This window comes from Miniopterus natalensis, chromosome 15 (assembly GCF_054644295.1).
Source record: "Miniopterus natalensis isolate mMinNat1 chromosome 15, mMinNat1.hap1, whole genome shotgun sequence".
NCBI classification, from domain to species: Eukaryota; Metazoa; Chordata; class Mammalia; order Chiroptera; family Miniopteridae; genus Miniopterus; species Miniopterus natalensis.
This window is the reverse complement of record NC_142095.1, coordinates 43,778,982-43,800,898: the sequence shown is the minus strand read 5'-3', so window position 1 is coordinate 43,800,898 and position 21,917 is coordinate 43,778,982. Positions and strand designations below refer to the sequence as shown.

General features: G+C 44.6%; 1 protein-coding gene across 2 annotated transcripts in view; it reads right to left on the bottom strand.

Moving 5' to 3' along the window:
- PTPRG (protein tyrosine phosphatase receptor type G) overlaps nucleotides 1-21,917 on the bottom strand; it is a 637,170-nt gene that overhangs the window by 141,360 nt on the left and 473,893 nt on the right. The window lies entirely within an intron of this gene.

The window sequence follows — 21,917 nt, the reverse complement described above, 5'->3', positions numbered from 1 at the left end:
CACGCCCCCTACTGGGGATAGAGCCCACAACCCTGGGAATTGTGCCCTGACTGGGAATTGAACGGTGACCTCCTGGTTTATGTGGCAATGCTCAACCACTGAGCCACACCAGCCAGGCCCCCTGGGGTTTTTAATCCCCTTTAAGTCGAGCTGCTTTGATTCTGGTCCTCACTGATTCTTTCCCTTAACTTTCTGATACTACTCATCAGATAAATTCTCCCTCTTGCCCTTTCCAGAAGATTAAAACTCCACCAGCATATTATAATTTTGGTTTTTAGGTAATTTCTTTTAGATGCATATTGAAATATTTACAAGTGAAATGAAACGACTGGAATTTGCTTCAAAATAATGCAGAGAGAATAGCAGGGGAGGCGAGCAGGATATAGATGTAACAAGACTGGCTACTCATCAGTCATTTATGACCTTGGGTGATGAGTATTTGATGGATCATGTTACAATTTTCTCTACTTTTATGTATATTTAACTTTTCCCAAATAAAGAGTTGTGTGTTTTTTCCCCAAAATCCATCATCTGTGATCAGCATAGCGCCTGAATTTTTTTTTTTAGGGATGGTATTTATTTTTAATTATAATGAAGTTGAGATATTGATGAACCTTTCAATGTGTAGCAAGATGCAACTTGATGTTTCCTAGTTATCCAGAGGACTCGAGGGCCATCTTAGGTTAAATTTTAAAGTAACTGAAAAATGTCTACTCTCCTTCCCCACTTACAGTCTCCCTGTTGGGCTGCTGTTCCCAGTTTGCTCTTCGATAATAACCTGTACCTCACACATTTCTTTTTCTCTTCTGCTTCAGTGTCTCCAGGTTAGAGTAGTGTTTCTCAACTGGAGGCAATTTTACCTATCTCCCACTCCCCATCCCTACAGGGGACATTTGGCCATGTCCACAGACATTGCTGGCTGTCACAAGTAGGGGTGGAAGAGGAGGGGCTATTAGCATCAGGTGGGTAGAGGCAGGGCTGCTGCTAAACATCCCATAACGCTGAGAATAATCCCCGCACCTCCAACAGACGTGTTCAAGATAACAGTGTGGAAGTTGGGGTGGAGCAACCAGGTTAGATGCTCTATGAGTTAACAGTGATTATATATTAATGCCTGGAATTTTGAGTGGTAACTATATTCAGTCTCAGGTGTCATTATGTATGGTGTTATGTTTACAGACTAATAAAATGATGTGGGATTTGGTCCTACATAGTAACTCTCCACTCTTTGAAACTGGGTTTGACCACGTGACTTGTTTTGGCCAATGTGAGGTTAGCCAACCTGAGGCAGGAAGAGGTTTATATAGAACCTAAGTTCAGGAGTTTATACTCTCTTGTTATTCTTTGAAATCCTGAGACCGCCAGGTGAACAATCCCAGGTTAGCCAACTGGAGGATGAGAGACCACATGGAGCAGACACAGGCAGTCTCAGCTGAGGCTGTTCTAGACCCACTAGTCCACTCGAGACCCCCCAGTCTCAGAAGAAACTGCAGTCTGCAGAGACCAGTCAAGCTGGCCCCAACAGGAAGACCTGACCAGCCAACCTATGGAATCATAAAGTAATTGAGTAACTGTTGTTTTAACTAATTGGGATCATTTGTTACAGAGCAAAAATTAGCTGTCAGAGTTTCTACGAATGTGTAGAGATAGAGGACAGGAGACAGGCTAAGATATAAATATTTTTCTTAACCAATACACTTTGCTTATGGTCGGTCCTCAAGGCTTCTCAGTGGAATTCCATGCCACAAGACACAACATGTGCTGTCAACCTGATCTTCTCCAAAATTGAATTACCCTTTCTCTCCCATGGGAACATTTCACAGATACTCTGATTTTCGATCCCATCTGCGGGGGAGTGTTTTGTATTTATGGGGACCCCTAAATGCATTTAGTCTTATTTGATAATGTGAAAGCTCAAAAAAAGTGTTCCTAATCCTCCATTACTATGTCAACCGATAACATCTATAGACCAGGCAAGAGGGAAATAAGCAGACAACCTAACCCAAGTTCAATTTCTGGTCACTTCTGACTTCAGTATCTCTGTGTCTGATTACGCAGGCCTGGTCTCATTCAAGATCAAGGGACTGACCCCAGATTCAAAGCAAGCCCATAAAAGGAATGGCTTCTGCAGTCTCCATTCACCTGTATGGCCACCATTGCTAATTTATATGGCCGGGGTTGAGAAAATGTGTGAGGAGAAAGGGAGAGAAAAATGGGGATTATTGGCTAGTGAAAGTAACTTAGTAATAATACTAAACTCATTCTCTAGTTGATGTCTTGGTTGCAAAACTCAGGGTGAGAATCCAAAGAGCATGCTAATAAGTGGATTTGTTCCAGTAAGGCATGACCCTACCTGAAATAATCCGTTCCACTCGCTATTTCAATTAACTTGACACTTTAAAATATTCATGGACATAAGCTAAGCAATTTGGGCAGCTTTAAAATGTGCCTACAATAAAGAATAAACCTGAGTTTACAAATTCTGGTCTCCATCCAGGGTAGAGGAGGCCAAGGGAGAGGGAAAACATGGAATTCTGAGTCAGATGAACCCTTAGAGCTTCAATGTTCTCATCTGTAGAATGGGGATACAATCTCATAATGCTGCTGTGAGATGAAATGTGGAGAGCTCAGAGATAACGCTGAGTACAAATGCAACATTCATAGGGGTAGATGTGACTGGGAAACAACTTGACCCAAACACTCAAATCTGAATCGATGTCAAACAGCAGCAATTTTACCCCTGAACTTCTTCTCAGTGTATTTAGCTCTAAAATACCTGCTTGAGTTCAAATTTCAAAAAAATCCAAATTTATTTTTATTTGACATCTGCTCAATTTCATAATATGCTACTCCTTCTAAAGCCACATGAGGAGTGTTCCTGGCTCTTGATATTTGCTTCCTTCCACTTTAAGATCAAAGGAGTTACGCAGCAATGCCGAGAAGGCAGCAATTGCACAAATGAGCTTCACACAGACGAGAAGAAATGGACACCCCTTTCCCTGCAGTCCCTACTCTCCCTGCAAAACTTAGCTTCTGGCACTTGCATTTCGGAGCAGCTTTCACGACATCAGTCATCTTCAGAAAGGATGGCAAACAAGTGCAACACAGGGCTCTGAGTTAGAGCTTTTAAGTGTCTTTGGACATAACCAAAACACGTACAGACATCAGCAATACAGGGAAGCGTGACACGCAAGTTTGGGTAAAAGGCCAAATTGATATAAATACTGATGAAATCTAAGCTTCACAAAATTTTCTTTCCAAATAACAGCTCACCATAAGGATTCAACCAACTATCAAATTAATAACCAAGTTATCAACAATCTCTGGTGCTTCTATAATCCATGCTCGAGGAGGGTCTGTGCTCACTCAAGCAAAATGAAACGGAGGCGGAGAGGCCCCGTCAGACTGCGCGTGACTGTGCCCCGAGATGCGCTGCCATTTACTTTTCCCGTCCACTGTGCCATTTGGCCCTTGACTTGGATCCTAATAATCTTCCATCTATCAAGTCCTGGCCATCTGCTACATAGGACATCCAAGACAACCCACTTGCCTTGAATCCGACATCGCCAGCTGCTCTTATAGTCCTATAAACGTCACACCAGCCAATACCCTCTTGTGGGGGAAGGATTTATGCTTGCTGCGGGTGATGGCTGCACCATTAACCACGGCTGCAGAGGACAGTGACGAGCAGCAGGGCTGGAGGCTCTGCACGGCCTTCCCGAATCGCAGCGATGACGATCTGTCCTCGTTGACGGTGAGCAGGTAGCTGTGCTTTCAGAAGCTACAGCATCTGACCAGGACAAGGGCCAGCACTTCTCATCGGATCTGATTTCAGATCCCACTCTCCTCTCCTTCCACTGCTCTTACCTGAAGAGCCTCGTAGCCAGGATGCTGCAGCTGCTCTCATTCTGACTTCAACACCTTGGCTACCATTCCCCAGATTCGAGTTCAAGTTGCCGCCAAGAACCTCCTGGCACAAAAACCCTTTCAAACTTGGCTATTTGCACACAACTGCGTTTCAGTCAGGCCTTACTTGAGACAGAGCACAGACCAGATTCCTTTAATAATAAACACTTGTCAATAACTTAGGAAACGTGCCCATGTACAAGAAGACAATAACAGCATCAGACTACCAACCACTGACCTATATTGAAAGCATTGCTCTTTTCCTGAATTTCCTTTTTAATGCTCACAAATATGACTTTTCTTGTCTCACTGTTTCTAAAGCACGGATTTCTGTTTTTCCTTTTTGAGACCCAGACAACATTCCTATTCTCTCCTGACTGTCACTGCTGCCGTGGGGTGACATAAAGAAGAATCAGAGGGTGTGGTGCACTAGGCATCCCCAACTGCCCGGAATAAGACCAGACGAGGGCAAGGTGCATCCAGAGTGAGGCATGGCTCTGGAACGCTGGAGGACTTCTCAGAAACAAAGGGGTTTAGTGTCCCAATCAACTAAAGGCAAGTACCCAAGTGTGGACTCCCGGCCCAGGGGCTTGGTTTAACTTCACTAACGCATTTCCAGAACCATGCTTTCAGCCTAGTCTCACAGATACGCAAACCATGACAGAGGCAGTTCACAGGAGACAAGAGCCGTCAGAGGGACAAGGTACAGCGGATCTTCATCCATTTTCCAGCACTTGACACACACTCTCCTGGGGCTGGTTACCACTCAGACGAGAAAACTCAAATTCCTCAGGCACGGGATGCGATTAGTATGAAAAGGCAACACAATTATAACTGCTAATAGGATTCGCCCTCCCCCTCTTCAAAGGGAGCCTGAGCACTGACACACTTACTTCCTGTTAATTCATAATATTAGTGGAAACCAGTCAATTCACAAGTTACTCATCTCCAGAAAATTGAGATTTATGGGCAGAGAAGGCCACAGAGGAAATGAATTTAATGTTCCTGGTTTCCTTACACTGACCAGCCTCTATCCCTCTGCCCCCACATTCCCAGCCCACCTGGCCTGGAGGAGCCTATTACTGAAAAAAACCAACGTTGCAGGGTGGCATTGAGGCCCTCTTGCCAAGCAGTAGGCCTGCTCGTTGTCAACACAGGCCATTTCTCATTTTCACGAGGATCAAAGCATCCCGTGCTGGGTATACAATGCTATTTCCTCTGGCTTTGGACTCTCTCAGCACTCAATTTCAAAGCCAAAGCAGGAGAGAAGGAGGGAGTGGGCAGGCTGGGGCACCTGGCAAATGACACTATCATAGGGGCCCACAAGGTGATTTTTGGCCTCTTTTGTCTTTCTAAGGCATTGTGCTTCAGAGCCAAGAAGGTGGCAGGGAAGCCAGGTCAAGACAGTGCCCCAGAACCCACCTGCCCCTCCCTGGCCAGTCCACTCAAAGTAAAGGTTGCTCTTGAAATGAAAAGTAGCAAAAAAGAAATTCCAACCTAGTAAACTATGATCTGGAGTCTTAAGCTACAGTGCAAACCATTTCACACAGATATCGTTCATGACCTTTGAATGATAATAAAAAAAAAAAAGCCTGTGATGTGGGGAAGCCTGGGGCAAGAGAAGCTTGTTTCAGGTTCAGCGACTCGCCTGCGTTTCTCTCAATTCCGTGTGCAGTGTGGGACACCACGTTGACTTTCTCTTGTTAATAATCCGGCCATGCACTGAACAGCCCCAACAGTATCAAAGGCTTAGGGGAGAAATGGAGCTGAATGTCCGCACGGAGCAAGTGACTTCAACCAAAACACAGTCGATGTGAACTCTCACCCTTGTATTTTCATCGCCCTGAAACAAAACGCTGCTCAGGGCATTCCATTTACAAAAGACTTGGGATCCAAAAGCACTGTGTGGGGACTGCTTTAAATCTCCACCACGTATACAGCACGGACAATATCAAGAGACAAGGCATATAGGATCAAAAGGGTCGCCGGACTGATCCTTCTCTTGAAAAATTTTTTTTCTTAGCAGTAGGTAAGGTCATGACTTTGCATACAACTGAAGTTCGGTAACCGAGCATCCAGATGGCATTATGAGGGGTGGGGAAGACCTTTAAGTATTATGTGGGTATCATATATAAAATGTTAAAAGAACCTTGCTTTCTCATAGAGCTGTCTAAAGAGGTGACGGAGAAAATGGTATGGTGTCCTCAATTGAAATCACAAGAAACAGGCTCTTACCACTCATTCATGCAACCAACATGCACAGGATGCCCACAGCATGCTGTGGGGGGCTGATTCTAACAATACTTCCAGTGATCTCCTCCCCTGGAGGGTGGGCTGATCAAGTAGCTTACTTTCAGCCAGCAGAATGTGGCAAAGGCAGAGGGAAATCACTTTGGTGATCAGGTTACAGAAGAGCCTAACCTCGATCTCACTGCCTACTCGGCTTACACACCTTGGTGAAGTAAATGGCCATGCTAGGGAGGCCCACATGGAAACTGAAGGGGAACCGAGGACCTTGAGCAGCTGAATTCTGCCAAGAGCCTGAGTGAGCATGGAAGTGGACCCTTCTCCACCTGACTTTCAGATGAGACCCAGCCCCAGCTGACACCTGGACTGCAGCCTTGTGAGAAACCGTGACGCAGAGAACCCACAGAAACCGTGGGATGGTAAATGCGTGTTGTTTTAGCTGCTAAGCCTGTAGAAATGTGCTTCACAGCAATAGATAGCCACGTGCCAAAACCTGGGTACTGGGATATGACACTGAACAAATCACGGCGCTCCTCCTTACAGAGCTGACAGTCCAGTTTTAGCTCTCACAGAGGGATGAGGGCCCTGACTTCCACGAATTGCCCATGCCCCACGAATTTCCTTACTCTGGTGTGTCAGCTATTAAAAGTTGGTTCTGATCCTTCTGAATAAACTCTTACCCCTCACAAACCTGAGCTGCTATGCTAATTCCATTTCTAGAGTTTGAGGGGAAACAATGTGTTTAGAATCCAAGTTCCAAGCAGGAAAATTGGCAAAATTAATGAGCAAACCCCAAGTGATGCAAACAGACATCAATAATTCTGGGACAAAGAGTTTTCAGTAGCTTTTATGTTTAAACAAACACAGAAAACCAATAAATCACAGCATCAAACTTTCTTAATGAAAGATATCCCTAGGCAAGGTGTACAGCAAAATGCACTGGCGTGAGCAGCTGCTGCTCCTAATTCACAGCAACCACGCTAGGTGCAAGCTAATTACACAGCCCGATGCCTTTTTTGGGAGGCGTCTCTCCCTGGGCCTCCTCGGACTGCTCCCACACTACCGCCTCTGAAGACTGATCACGTCAGTCCACTCTCCCCGGCAGGACCCCGCAGGGCTTTCTCTATCCTGAGCCACACTCACGTGAGGACTCTGGGGCCTGATATCATTACTGTAAGGGGGACGGCCTTCAGCTCCCTGTCACTGCGCTTCTGAAATCAACCCGTTAACTCGTCGAAACATTCTAATTCATCCACCAACAAACCGGTGAAAAATGTTTCTTCTTAACAGCTTTAAAGCCATCAGAGTATCTGCGACAAGAGCCTGCAGTAAGCAAGGTCGGCGGGGGGGGGGGGGGGGGGGGGTTACAAAAAGATTGTAAGCAGACAAATGTCTTCAAATCCACAAATTACGGAAATTCCTTTCAGTGAGTGGTAGTCTAAACAAGGCTGGGGCGTCTCTAGGAGGACACGGATTAATGCTAAGTGAATGGTTCAGCTTTGCATTTAAAACACACCTGAGTTCAACAGGGGATAAAATTAAATCGCAACGCAGACAGACAAAATCTGTCCCAGCAGGCCCTGATTGAGAGAATGTGCCCTTCGTAGTGGAACAAAATGGAAAACCAGAAAGTTTGTTCCCAGCCATCACTGCCTCACTGGGCCAACTTCCTCTCCTTTGAGAAAATAATATGATTTCTTCATAGAGCACGTAGTCTACTAACTTGTGCTCAGGATCTTTCAATTCCTTTAACAGCTCAGTTGGAAAAAATGGCCCCAGTGTGGGAAGTGTAGGTAACACTTAAGCAGGAAGGAAGAGGCTTATCTTATAAAAGCTGCCTCTGACAATAATTGAGAATAAGTCTCTCCTTAGAAAACACTGCAGATGGATCTCCTGCAGTTCAGTGTGATGAGCTCATTTTGAACAGTGACTTGGGTCTATAAGACCAGTGTGGTGGTTAAGTGCAGAGTTTTTGAAACCAGGTTAAAATCTCGCTTTTCCACGGAACAGCTGTGTGATCATGGGGAAGTAGGTTGCAATCTCGCTGTGCCTCAATTTCCTCATCTGTAAAACAGAGATTACTCCTGCATAACCTCATAATGTTATTAAGAGGAATATATATGTATATATGTATTTTGTTACTCCGCACCTGAGGATATTTTTTCTATTGGTTTTTACAAAGAGTAGAAGGGAGGGGGCAGGGAGAGAGAGAAACATCGATGTGAGAAAGACACATCGATTGGTTGCCTCCTGCACTCGCCCTGACCAGGGCCGGGAATCGAACTTGCCCTTGACGGGGAATTGAACCTTCAACCCTTCAGTGCATGGGCCGACACTTTAATCACTGAGCCATACCAGTCAGGGCAAGAGGATTAAATATTTCTCACAGTGCCTAATACATCCAACTGTCTTTTAAAATTTAGCTATAACCACCTGGTCCCAAAGAGGCAGGCAAGCCCTGCTAGTACCCAGCCAGGCACACACAAACACACAGTAGTAACTACTCTGGTTAAGGACAGATGAATAGTTTTGGGGTTCTAAGCTAAATTCAGGTAACAAAGGTCCCTACACCCCACCCCAATCTTTCATTTTCCAATCTTTCATTTCAATAAAATGAAATGGTGCCATCTTTCAACCCAGCAGAACAAACTCCAAACCTAGGAATTCTTTTGATTCCTCCCTTTCTTGACACACCCACATATGATATATCAGAAAGTCCAAAAGATTCTGCCTTCTAACCATACCTCGAAGCTGTCCACCACCTCTCTCCAGCTCCTCCCTACTAACTCTAGCCCAGCCCACACCTCTCTGAACCTAAACAACGTCCAGCAGCCTGACTTAACTGGCTTCCCCGCTTCCTCTACTGCCTTCCGCTCCCTTCTCCACACAGCAGTTGGACCAGGGAGTCTCCTCCTGGCTGTCCACTAAATGCACCTTTCACCAGCTTTAAAAGAAAAACAAAGGGAGACAATGAAAATGACACAATACTGTTCTGATTAACCTGGGTGTGGACTGGGCATCTGGGTGTTTCCAAGCTTCCGTAGTGATTGTGAGAGAGAACCACTCAGTTAGAATGAGCTTTCAGAACTTAAATTTCACACTTGCCTGCATATATGCTCTCTGGATCCGGGCCCAGGCCACCTGCACATTCTTCCTGCCGTGATCCCCACGGTTCACTACAGTCTGGCCCCGTTGGCCTCCTTCCTTTCTCAAGTAATCTGAGCATTTCACCACCTCCAGACCTTTGCCCAGCGGACCCCTCTGTCTGCCTAGAATGCTCCCCCTTCAGCTCTCTGCAGGGCAGGTTGTCACTCTTCAGATCTCAGCTCCAGGTGACTCCACCAAGAAGCCCTCCCTGACCACGCACCCGAACCGGCCCATCCTAGTACGTGCTAGCTTATCACTCTGGATCCCTCCTGGCGCCAGGCTCTGCCTATCAGTACCTGAAGCTCTGGGTACAGCCCAGGGGGTCGGTACCTCTGAAGGAAATCCAGGCTGGAGGGTCCCAGAGTTTAAGCAGGTCAGAGGTCCTGGTCCCCTCCAGCGTCACCAGGATGCCACCTGTAACATCCTCGGTAGCACTAACCACACTTGACTCCAATCACCCACCTCCCTGACCTCCAACCGGCTGACAGCTCCCGGAAGGCGGGGCTCAAACTTCATTTATTTTACTTTTCTATTCCCAGTGCCCCGTAAGTGTCGGCACAGAGGAGACACTGATGAATGCTTGTTTTAAAACGGAGGGCGGGTGTGATGAGAGGCGCCACATGTCCAGCGGGTGGCCACGGGAGGAGTGCACGGAGGGGAGCTTCACTTTTACTGCCTTTCAATTCACAACCGCAAAGAGCGCAGAGGAGAGAGGCCGTGGCGGGAATAAATAGGAAACATTAAGGGAGCTGCGACAGCAGGCCTCTCGCCTTCCGCCCCAACTAGGTAAACACACAGCTGTCCAAGCTGCGCTGCCTTGGTTTAGATCGAAGCTCCATCGCTGATGATGTGTGACAGGGGTCAGGGAACCACGGCCACTGGGACAATCTCGCCCACTGACTGTGTAAGTAAAGTTTTATTGGAACACAGCTATGACCATGACTTACACATTGTCTTTGGCTGGTTTTTCCCTACAATGGAGTTGGGGCAGAAATCTCATGTCCTTCAAAGCAAAAATATTTACAATCTGGCTCTTTATAGAGTCAGCTTGCCAACCCCAGGTTTGAGCAAATAGATTACCTAACTTCCCTAAGACTCAGTTTCCTCAGTCTATAAAATGGAGGTAAGTAACAGCATTCCCTTCAGAGTTGTCGAGAAAGGCAAATGGGATAACCCACATATAATACTTGGCAGAGTGCCAGGGAAATACGACCAATCCAATAAATACTGAATAGTGATTAAATATTTCTGTTAAATGATCAGCAGTAAGTGCCATCCATTCATCCACCCACCTACTAATTCATTCACTCACTCACATATTCCACAAATATTTACTAAGCACCTAATAAGTGCCAATGATTGAACTAGGATATATTTTACTGCAAATATATCTACTAGATGAACAAAAGCCAAAAGAAAAAAAATAAAGTTTTCTGTTCCGAACATGCTCAGAGCCTACGAGCGACGTGGCAGTGATAAGTCTTAGTGGATACAGGATCAGTACTATGCCATCCACACTCTGGGTTTGGTTTTGTTTGCAGAGACACTGAAACAGGAAGCCCAGTGCATGGCACACAGTAAGCCTTCAAAAAATCTGAGCTGAGCTGTGATTTACGTATTATGCTAACTTTTAATTCAGGTATATAATATAAAATAGTAAAGTACAGAAATCTTAAGTGTACAGTTGCATGAATTTTCACAGACGCAACCTGAGTCCAGAGGAAGGCAAACACTGGCAGGGCCCCAGAAGCCTCCCTATGCCGCGCCCCAGTCACTGTCCCCATGTATACAATAACAGAACCACGCGCCAGTCTCCTGTTTTATCTGCTTTCACTCGTCACGGCATCTCTGAGAGTCACGCATGTTCCAGGTAGCAGTGGTTTGTTCTGTTTTATTGCCGTAGAGAATCCCATCATATGAAAATACCATGATTTATTTATCCAACAATTTGCTGTTTTAGTGAGAAAATATTTCTCTTCTGTCATATAAACCATCACTAACCAATTTGATGCAGTTATGGAAAGGTCTTCAGCCAATAAAGCACATTAGAATGGATGCAGTGTTTCAGGAATGCAGGAAGCACAGAAATGATACTGAATTTGAATTTTACTCAAACGTACCGAAAGGCATGACCGACACCATGAGAGACTCTCATTCTGTTCCATGACCAGGAGACTCAGCAGAGCATTATGGGCAAGTGCAAGGGCCTGAAGGGTCAAGCAGACCTTCCGGTTTCAGTTCCATCTACCTGGCTGACTTTGGGCAAGTCGCTTACCTTCTTGAGATTCAATTCTTTCAACTTTGAAATAAAGATAGCACCAATAACCTCTTATAACCGTCATGAAAACTGATACAGTGATCCACTCATTAAAAAACGCCCCCAACCACTGGTTATCACTGTATTAAAACACTACAATACGTACAATACAATATGCTTAGAAAATTGCTTTCAATATATGGGAACCAAGATTGGCTAATTAACAAAATCCCAGTAAGCTTATTTGTTCCCTCCCACTATGAGAATGTGCCTTGGGTCAGTCGACACAGTGCCCGGTACAGCTACACTCTATAACCTAAGTTGGACTTCTCAGGTAATAAAGATAAATTAGTGATACCGACTCCAAGCACATGTGTAAGTGACACGTTAATTCTCTCCTTTGGGCTTAGCTGTCAGTGAAGAGCATACCTGAGTTTCACAGTCTCCCCTCCATTATCGATCACTTATCACAGAGTAGTAACCCACACTCAAGACAACAGAACAAAACTTTAGTTGGGGATCTGTGCCCAAGATTACTTTTTCAGTCTTCTGAGGGAAAGGGAAATTTTGTGTTTGTGATTTTCAGTCGTTGGCATTAGTGTGCAGAAGATAAACCAACAGGAGGTTTATCTGTGAGTTTTAGATCCTCCATATACCACCTCCCATGAAAGCGGAGGGAGTTAAAACCCCATTTGGTTGGAAGTCGGACCATTGGGATACACAGTAATGAGGAGGAAGGACGGTAAGAGAAGAGAAATATGTGATGACGGCCTGAAAATCTGTATTTTCCTGATGGCCTGAAACTCTGCCGGCCTAGACTGAAGCGTTCGGCCGAGGGCCATTTTAGCAAGGTTCTGCTTACTAGTACTAGTCCAAGAGTATAAATTACCATGTTTATTTTCTGTTTAACAAAGTTACCTTTTAAATGAACCTAGTATCTTCAGAGTTCAACATTTCCTTTTGTTTGTTTCCTACGGACGTTCTTATGTAACCTGAACAGTTGAAGTGCATGGAGTCGCCGGGCTACTGCAGAGAGGAAGGCCTGTGAGACTCAAGAACAGCACAGGACCTCGTGAGTTTAAACAGTGGCCTCCAAACCTAAACGCCCCCTGCAGATGGGAAACCCGCCAAACGGGCGCAGGCACACTTGGTTCGAGAGTATTGCCCTGGGGTAGCCTATCAAAACTAACACTGGGCATCCTCACTGACCCAGGAAACCTACTTCCAAGAATTTATGTAAAGAAAAGCTTGGATAAGTAAACAGGGGCACGATGTGTGAATACAGCACTCTGGCGTTATTCATTACAGGGGAAAATTGGAAAGACCCCCCAAAAAACCAAAACGAAACCAAGGCATTAATAGCTAAGAAGTTAAATAAATTACAGTATCACCTGTTCAATATAACACTAGCAAGTGGTGAAAGGGATACGGAAAAGCTCTCTCTACTAACATCAGGGCGTGACTAAGACACATTCTTAGGGTCAAAACCTCTTTATAGTGCAGTTTCATCCCACCCAGGGGATGCAACGTATGAAAGATTTTAAAACTTATGACAGCAGATAGAACAAATATTGGAGATTAAAATCAAGGGCATCTTACTTTACCCTTCTTTTAAAAGTATATATATTTTTAAAGGAAGGGAATAGGGAGAGAGAAACATCAATGATGAGAGGGAATCGACAGGCTGCCTCCTGGACGCCCCCTACTGGGGATTGAGCGTGAAACCCAGGCATGTGTCCTGACCGGGAATCGAACTGTGATCTACTGGCTCACAGGTTGATGCTCAATCACTGAGCCACGCCGGCTGGGCTACCCTTCTTCTTAATGGAACCCCGTGCTGTCTGAAATTTGTACAATATAATTATTTTTAGAACCAGAAAAAATTTAATTGCATTTTGCAAAAACACTGTATTCAAATGCTGATAATAGTTGTATCAATCTATTTTGATAATACTTTTATATACATCAAATTTGGTATATTTGTATCAAATATATAAATGACAGATGAATTAATCCGCACATGCCTGTAGTGCAGGGAGCATTCTGGCAAAGACCACCCAGGCCAGGTGAAGGCAACATGACCGTTCCACACCACTAATCTTTAATCCCTTCTTCCAGGTGGGCCTGGGTGCGAAAGAAAATGAGGATAATGAATAGCCGTGTAGACGTTAGGGAGCCCAGCCTCACCCTGACGTGGGCAAGGAGAGCAGGAAATGTTTTCCCAAACAGGCCCCAGGGTGAAATCAACTCTCAGGCAGGAATCACTGTTTTGATCCAATGGCTTGAGATGCATGTGATTCTTTGTACTGGAAAAGGGTTTGAGGAGACACGGTCCACACGGAAAGGCAGTTAAGGCCCGAAGAACTACACTCAAAGCAACTGCCAGAAGACGGTCATAGCGGAGGGTGACACCAAACCGGAGGAGCAACCTTCACTGAGAGTTGTTTCTTTCCCAGCCCTCAAGGACATGAGCCCCTCCTCACAGACATGAGCACACACACATCGTAGGGATTCAGTAGTATTTCTGGCTTCGCCGGGTGTCAGTTCCAGTCCTCCTCCATTTCACCAGCAGGACCTGTGCAAACCCAGTTCAGAATGACTTCTGTCACTGCCTCTGTAACGCCCAGGCAAGGTCCGTGGAAAAACCATCCCAGATGCTGGCCACAATTTAATCTCCTTCAATGTAAGAACAGTTCGTATCTCTTAGTATCTACTGGGAGGGTATGATGCACCACACACCACACACCACCGAGTGCTCTACACTTACTTCATTTTGCCTGCAGCAGCCCTAAGAGGTAAGATCAAGTAATTCTCATATAACAGATGTGGCAACTAAGGTTTTGTGAAACAAGCAATTTGCCAAAAGTCACAGCTACAAGGCAGCAGTGTAGGTTTCACACCTGAGATCATGTTCTTTCTGGTACAACCTGAGCCGTTGCCTTCATCAACATAATCACGACACCCATGTGCACGGTTCCCCTTCCAGGCCCCACGACCAGGTATCCAGTCCTTCTGATTCTTAAGGATGACGGGAGCTACCAAAAATCCTCTAAAAAACCATACAGGTTCACATCCCGCCCCCCCCCCCCCCCAAGGCTTTACAGGTAGATATGCATGAACAACAGGTGTCCTAATTATTGTAGGGAAAACAGTATTTCGGTGGAACAATAGATATTTGAGGGGAAAAGTATCCAGGGTGACCAGTATTTCAGGAACACCATGGTGAAAAGGAGAGGGACAATGTACCGGGAGGCATTTCCCAGGACTCCATGCAGGCCAAGCATCTTCCAGGACCAGTGCTCCTCGAAGCACGTGGGTGAGGCTGATCCAAAGTGCTCAGGAGCATCACCTGCAGCAATGGTTCAGGGCTCCCAAAGGCGAAGGCATTGGCTGTCGATGGGACTTAATGCCTCTTCAAGATAAGGGCACACAATTCCACTGGAGGGCCTCCCTAGAACAATCTGGAAGGACGGACTCCTTTGATGTTCCTCTGTAATGGGTACTCGTATGAAGGGACGCCGGGCTCTCAATCTGGCTTCCTGAATGGTGCCTGTGCAAAGCTTCCAGAACTAGCATCTCCTCACACGGAGCCTTGCAATCTCCAAACTAATGACACTCCACAGAGCACTCCGGCATCATCCCGCACAGCTGGCTCCCAGTAATTCATCCAGTAAAAGATATGCCTCCAAAAGCCCCGAAGTGTGCACATGCAGACGCCATTCCAAAGATCCAGTGCCATAAACTATTTTCACTGATTACAGGGGACCTACCAATTTGCAGCCCTTGAAATTCCTACGAGTAGTATTGTGTATGTAGAGAAAATGGGAAACGACTGAGAAGACAAATGAATGCCCAGGCACTTAGAAACGTGGCCGGAGTGCACAGCACAGAATACCTGTGTTCTGCAGCATCACTCAGTCCAGAAATACGAAGCAATACAAATGTTAATGGGGCTGCGCCCCGCAGCGCCAACTCTATGGCACTGCTGGTGACGTTCGCACACACCCAAGCCCCGTCTCCCTGACACCCGTGCGCGGCAGGGCCGCGGCATCCTTCCGTTTTTAGCACCCACTCCAGTGCCAAGCCTGCCGACGGTGTGAATAAATCTCTGCTGAGTGGATCGATGCCTTCATATTATGGAGGCTAAAGGAGTATGTACTTATTCCGTGCTCAAAGCAGCAATGCTGGTGGGAATATTCAGCAGCCGATTCTGGAACATCTGATGTAATCCATCCTGAAATAAAATCAGTTACTGAGCATGTCGAAGAAAACAGGGTGTTGGTCGTGAGTTGGCAGTTCAGAGGCAATTAATTTTTTTGCAAGTGGCTCTTTTCTTGTCCCTACTCTTTCAGCCAAGGTCCAGTCAGGAGACAGAAATCATATCAGTAATTAGAACGTTAAGAATTGCTAACAAGTAAAAGGTGGTCGGCTAACGAGATGGGAGATAAAGAGAGCTCTATGGGGAGCAGGAAAAGCAAAGGCAGAAAGTGGCCACTGCCTCAGGAACAGAAAGGAAGCAAGCAAGAATGAAAGAAAGAACTCCAAAGAGAACCCTGCCCCCAACGCTGACATTCAGACCTCTTTAGGGACAGCATGGACATCAGAGGACATGCAACCCAGGGAAAGGGACCTGCCAGAGGAGGTGGGCTGACAGTGATCCAGGGGGCAAGCCTGACCATACTGGACAACTGGTTTGTTTGCTGGTGGAAAGATTTAGCAGAAGGCATAGAGAGAACACGTGAAATGCTAAGACTGTAGTTGGGCAGCCTCCCTAGTGGTGAGGAAACTTGCTGGAGTGTGTAGCTGCAGCTTTGTGAGCATTGCCATTGGGCCTCCCTACTGCTGATCAGTGCCCACCATGCCCATGTGAAACGCAGATGCAGTGCCCACCACTACCCTCTATTGAGAGAGCTTACCCTGTGCCAGCTACCAAAGGAGACATGTTTCCAGGGCTCGGATCAAATATCACAACAATGGGCAAAGAAAGGTAGATTTTAAACTGAGGGGCTATAAATGGCTAAATGGCATACTTCCCATTAGAGCCTGAGTGAGAAGGGAGGAACTGCCATCAATTTATCATCAACAGATGCCAAAAACTCTATGAGGCACAGATTGAAAGTGTTTTGTCTGTAACAGGAGAAGTAAGAAATGGTAAGTACTTACTACAAGGCCTGATACAAGCAGGTGCTCAATAAACGTGTAATCAAGTAAGTGAATAAATGTTCTCAGCGTTTTATCTTTGACCATGACTCTGGCTAGTTTGCCAGATTCTGGAGGGAACGTCAGCATTCAGACGCCAGAAAAAGTATTCTGCCCATTTTCTCTGTTACGGGAGCAGTTAAGAAAACTTTCATGTGTAACATATTACTCAGAACTCAATGAACACGGAACAAATCTCGAGAGATGTCTCAATCCATTTTATAAAATGGTACATACAACAGCCAAAATAAACATTTCTTCAAGTTAATACCAGTTGCTTCTTGGAACTTGGAAACATTCTCGTGGAACGTTAAGCAACTGTCTTTCCCACGGTAAGTGAGGTGGCAGTGTTTTGTGCATAGGCCTTTATGGTACAAGCACATCAGTCCACCTTTACCAGCCCTTTTTATGAAAACAAGGGGACATGAAAATCTCAACTGAAGTTTGGAAGTGAGTAATCATTTAATGGAAGTATGTGCTTCCATGTATAAATGCTCTACTATACAAATCGCTGGAACAGCAGACTCTCATGATGCACTAAGAATCTAATGCTAGTAACAAAATTTTTATTGAGACATAATCCATTACAGGCATGTCCAGTGTGAAAAGGGAGCTATAACCAACCATATGCCTGTAATTTCTATTTCTACAACTAGCTGTTTCACGTTTCTCTTGGTCTTAAAATTAATTGGAACACCTCTAATTTATAGGTAAGAGAGATTAAGGTTTAATACTGTATAGGAAATTAAGTACTTAATGCCGAGAGTAGCTGACGTTGATATTTCTAGTGAAGATAACCAAGAATAGAGACAGCTCTACCAATTCTCTTTTCGACAAAACTCTTATATTATTAGCAACCATTAAATTCTTCTCATAAAACCATGTGAACCCTTAGAAAGGAGACTGGGCGTAAGTTGTACACCCACCCAAAATTCAGTGCTATAAAAACAGATCAAATTAAGAAGATCTTTTCTACACGAAACTACCACATCACAGAGCTTGCTACCAGAAACACATCAGTATGTGTTTCAGTGCACAGCATAATTTTACTAAAGACAGTGTAGGGGACCAGATAAAGTCAGAACTAGAAGAGAATCACACGCTGACACCCCAAGGAGACCACACTCGCTCATGGACACTTAATGGAGTCTCCACTGCCTGGTCTCACTTTCCTGCCCAGGGAAGAGCTGTCAGTACTTCTCTGTCTAGTGTGTGGTATCTGCTGGAATGGTCCACAAACCTGCTACCTCACTTTGATGCTAGAGTCTACCAAACATAAAAAAAAAAAAAATCAAAAAAATCACCCACCATGAGCCAGTGATTCGTCCCTGCCCCTCTCTCTAGATTCTATCTCTGTGCCTAGGATGGCAAAACTAAAAAGGTGGTAGAAAATCTGCCCATATCACCTCCTTTTCAGTTTTAAAACAAAGAATGTGATTTTACCTGGGTGAAAAAACATATCCATATACACATATGTATAACAAATATAAGTAGATTCAATAGGGTTACCATGTGAATAAAATCTGGGAATTCTCTTTTAGACACATGATGACAAAGATCAGTTACTGTGACACAGCCTTGGCATCAGTAAGAAAAGTAGCAATAATCCCTAAATTTGTGACTATTACTTCAGAAAGTAATTGTACCAGAAATCCTCACATTAAAGCAGAAATTGCATCTGTCGTGTTCACTGTTATATACTAAGCAGACAATGCAGTGTTCATGGAACATTTATTAAATGAATAAATCTGAGAAGAGACCCAGTTCCAAGTTGATGTGCGAATGATGGATGACTTGCTACTAGAAAAGTAATTAGTTCCATATTATCTCTAGAAGTCATAGGACATGTAACTATAGACCCTCTACCGCCCAAACTGAAAATGTTGAACCCGCCCAAATTAAGTCTCTACCAGATGCTCCCTTAAGCTAGTTTCTTGAGACAACCCCACCAGTCCCTTCTCCAGAAAGTCCTCCCAGAACCTTCTGGTCTTACATGCCCCTCTGGGCTAGTGAACTAACACATTTCCAAAGGGACTCAAACTGAAAATGAGGACTTCTACGCTGAGTCTGTATCAGGAAATCTTCCCCCTCCCACTGACAGTGTACAGTTGCTGGTTTTAGTTTTTCATATCAGAAATTCATTTGCAGCATGATAGCTAATGCTAATCCTGAATTTCCTCAAGTTTTATTTGCTGAAAAATAAAGTCATGTCAAAGCCTAATAAAACTATGACAGTAATTAACCCAAATCACACACCAGAACATTAATATAGCCCTTCGGCCAATGCTGCTAATACAGATGCCCCAGAAATACAATGAATTTTCTTGCAGACAATGACTAAGCCATGTTATTTGTTTTAGTGAAACTCTAGCCATAAATTTCTGTGGACACAGTTTCAACCCTCCAATTCCACTATAATAACTAAGTTCCTACATTTATTAATAAGAAATACAGGTACTCCTAACTCCAAAATGATCACAATTCTTTAACTGAGGCGTTTCCCCCTAAACTATAGTTAAAATAATTATTTCTTTATAATAATCACCATTAACTAAGACATATTAATTGCAAAAAAAATTAAAAAATACTTACAGGTAAACTAAGAAAAAAAAAATCAAAGTTTATCCTATCAATTAGATATAAACAACTTTAATATTTTGATATATAGACTTCCAGTCTTTATTAAATGCAACATCCAATCATTGTGTGGCAAGTACTGTGCTAAGCTCTTTATGAGAATTATTAATTTTCACAATGACCCTATGCAAATGATAAAGTATTACCATTTCAGAGAAAAGGACATTCAGGTTTATGGATGTTAAGACTTGCCAAGGGTCAATAGAGGTTAGAGTCCCAAGCAACCTCTACATAATTCTGTTTCCCAAATGTATGAAAAATATATGCACAAAAGTTTCATTTTTCAGGTTATTAAATATTCTTCAACGTCTTTTAGTAGCTGCTCACGATTCCACCGCACAGATAGATCATAATGTATGTAGCCCATCCACTACTGGAACACAAAGTTTATTTTTTAATTTTCACTACTATTATTTTTTAGAGTTCAAGTGAACACCTTTACAGCTATGTGCATATTCACGTTAACTTCTAGAGGCACATTTTTCAGATTTAAAAAAGTCAGTAAAGCCCTACAATTTTGGACTCCTGGTCACACTGCCGCTGCACACACTGGTCCAGATTTCACTCAAAGAAGCCATGTACGGGAGGGCCTTTCCCAATGAAGTGTCTGTGTGACCTCTGCTCCCACCGAAAGCAGGCCTAATGAAGCCACAGAGAACCATGCTTCAGTCAACTACTTTAAATGGTCCTCGATGCCACGAACGCACACACATCCCCACGTGTCCACTGGATATGAAACAGCTATGAAATAGTGCAACAGTGCCTGGTGCACACCAGGGGTGTCATCATAATTTCCTAAGTGAATGACTGAATCAACAAATGAACAAAGTCAAGACAATCACCATGAGAACGATCACTTGCAGCTAACAAGGCAATGAATGGACTGAAAGGCCTTTAGGTCAGACTCCTCGGGATCATGCAGAGTTGCAACTTAATTTGGCTATTAGAGAGGAAATCTGGAGTTTCCAAAGCTGTAGGATTTCATGCCCAAATCTCACATTTGGCTCACAAAACAAAGCAGCACAGGATGAGAGAAACTGGTGCTCATATACTAATTCCACCATGACACGGCGCCAGAGTCCAGGCGGTGGCTGGGACGGCACCCTAGCCATGTCCTTCTGTAATTTCTAATAATAAAAAGAGCCCTGCAAGATTCCAAACCAGGGCTGTCATCAACGGCAACGTAGCGGGGTATGGACTGTGGCGTGGTGCGTGCCCTGAAGTGAAGGGCATCATGCAAATGATAGCCCGAGTGAGACAAATATGCCACCGAGCTTCCTTCCTAGTCCGAAGCAGGCCAGGCGCACTCTCTGCCCACAGGGCCAGGGTACAGCAGCCATGCTGAGTCAGTTTTACTGGGCAGAGTCAGAAGAGCGTTGCTATAATTTGAGAATCTCAGAATGGACTATTGTTGACATTCAAGAGACTCTGCGTAGTTAAATGATATATACATGCAATTATGACAGAAAGAGAGGAGAGGAGGAGACCAGGAGGCCCACAGAAAGACACAGCTGATTACAGAGGAAATTTAAGCTTACTCTTCCTTTCTTTGCCTTGTGTCAGAAAAGCCTAGAATGTCTAAAGGTAAAAACATCAGCTGTTCTATTTTTGCGACTCCTCCCAAAATGTCAGCTGGGCAAGAAGTTAAGGGCAGAACTTTGCTGTTGGGTCATTCTAGGTTGGACAGTCTCGCCTGACATGCGGGTTTGCTACTGGACAGATGTAGGGAAAAAATTTCAGCCGGCTCTCTACCAAAGCACAGTTCTGAGCTGGGGAATCAAAAGCACACCTAGTATTCTGGAACCTGAGACAACAACATTGGTTAGTTAGAAGGATGGCAGGATGCTGATGGCACCTTTATGTCACTGATGATTTTATTAAAATAGGATCCTGCACCTGATGGTGAAAAAGGGAAGAGAGAGAAAACATGACTCAAATCACAACCAACTCTTGCAAAATGCAGGTTGCTTAAAGGTTCGGGTCTGGCTGAAAAAAATCACATAAGCTTTTTCTTTTGAATTTTAAAAATTATTTATTTTCATCCTCACTTGAGGATATGCTTTCATTTATTTCTTTATGAGAGAGAGGACCAGAGAGAGAAACACCGATTGGTTGCCTCCCATATGCACCCGACTAGGGATTGAACCCGCGACCTAGGTATGTGCCCTGACCAGGAATTGAACCCGCAGCCTTTCAGTGCACAGGATGACGACCCAATCAACTGGCCCACCCGGCCAGGGCAAAATCACATAAGCTTCTGAGACCCCAACACAACTCAGCTGGTGAGGTATCCTCTGCCTTGCCCCTGGGACACTATGTCTCTGTGCCTAGATTCTCCAGTGACAGGTGTCATCAAAATGTAGACACGGGGACTATAGCACTTGCCCTGGGCTCGCCGCTTTTACTCACTATCTGTCACAAAACGACATCAGAATGGACAGAAGGAGAAAGCATCCCAGGATGGACTGGGGGTAATTAAATATTCCTTTCTGGGGCTGGCTTTTCTAGAAACATTTCAGAGTAC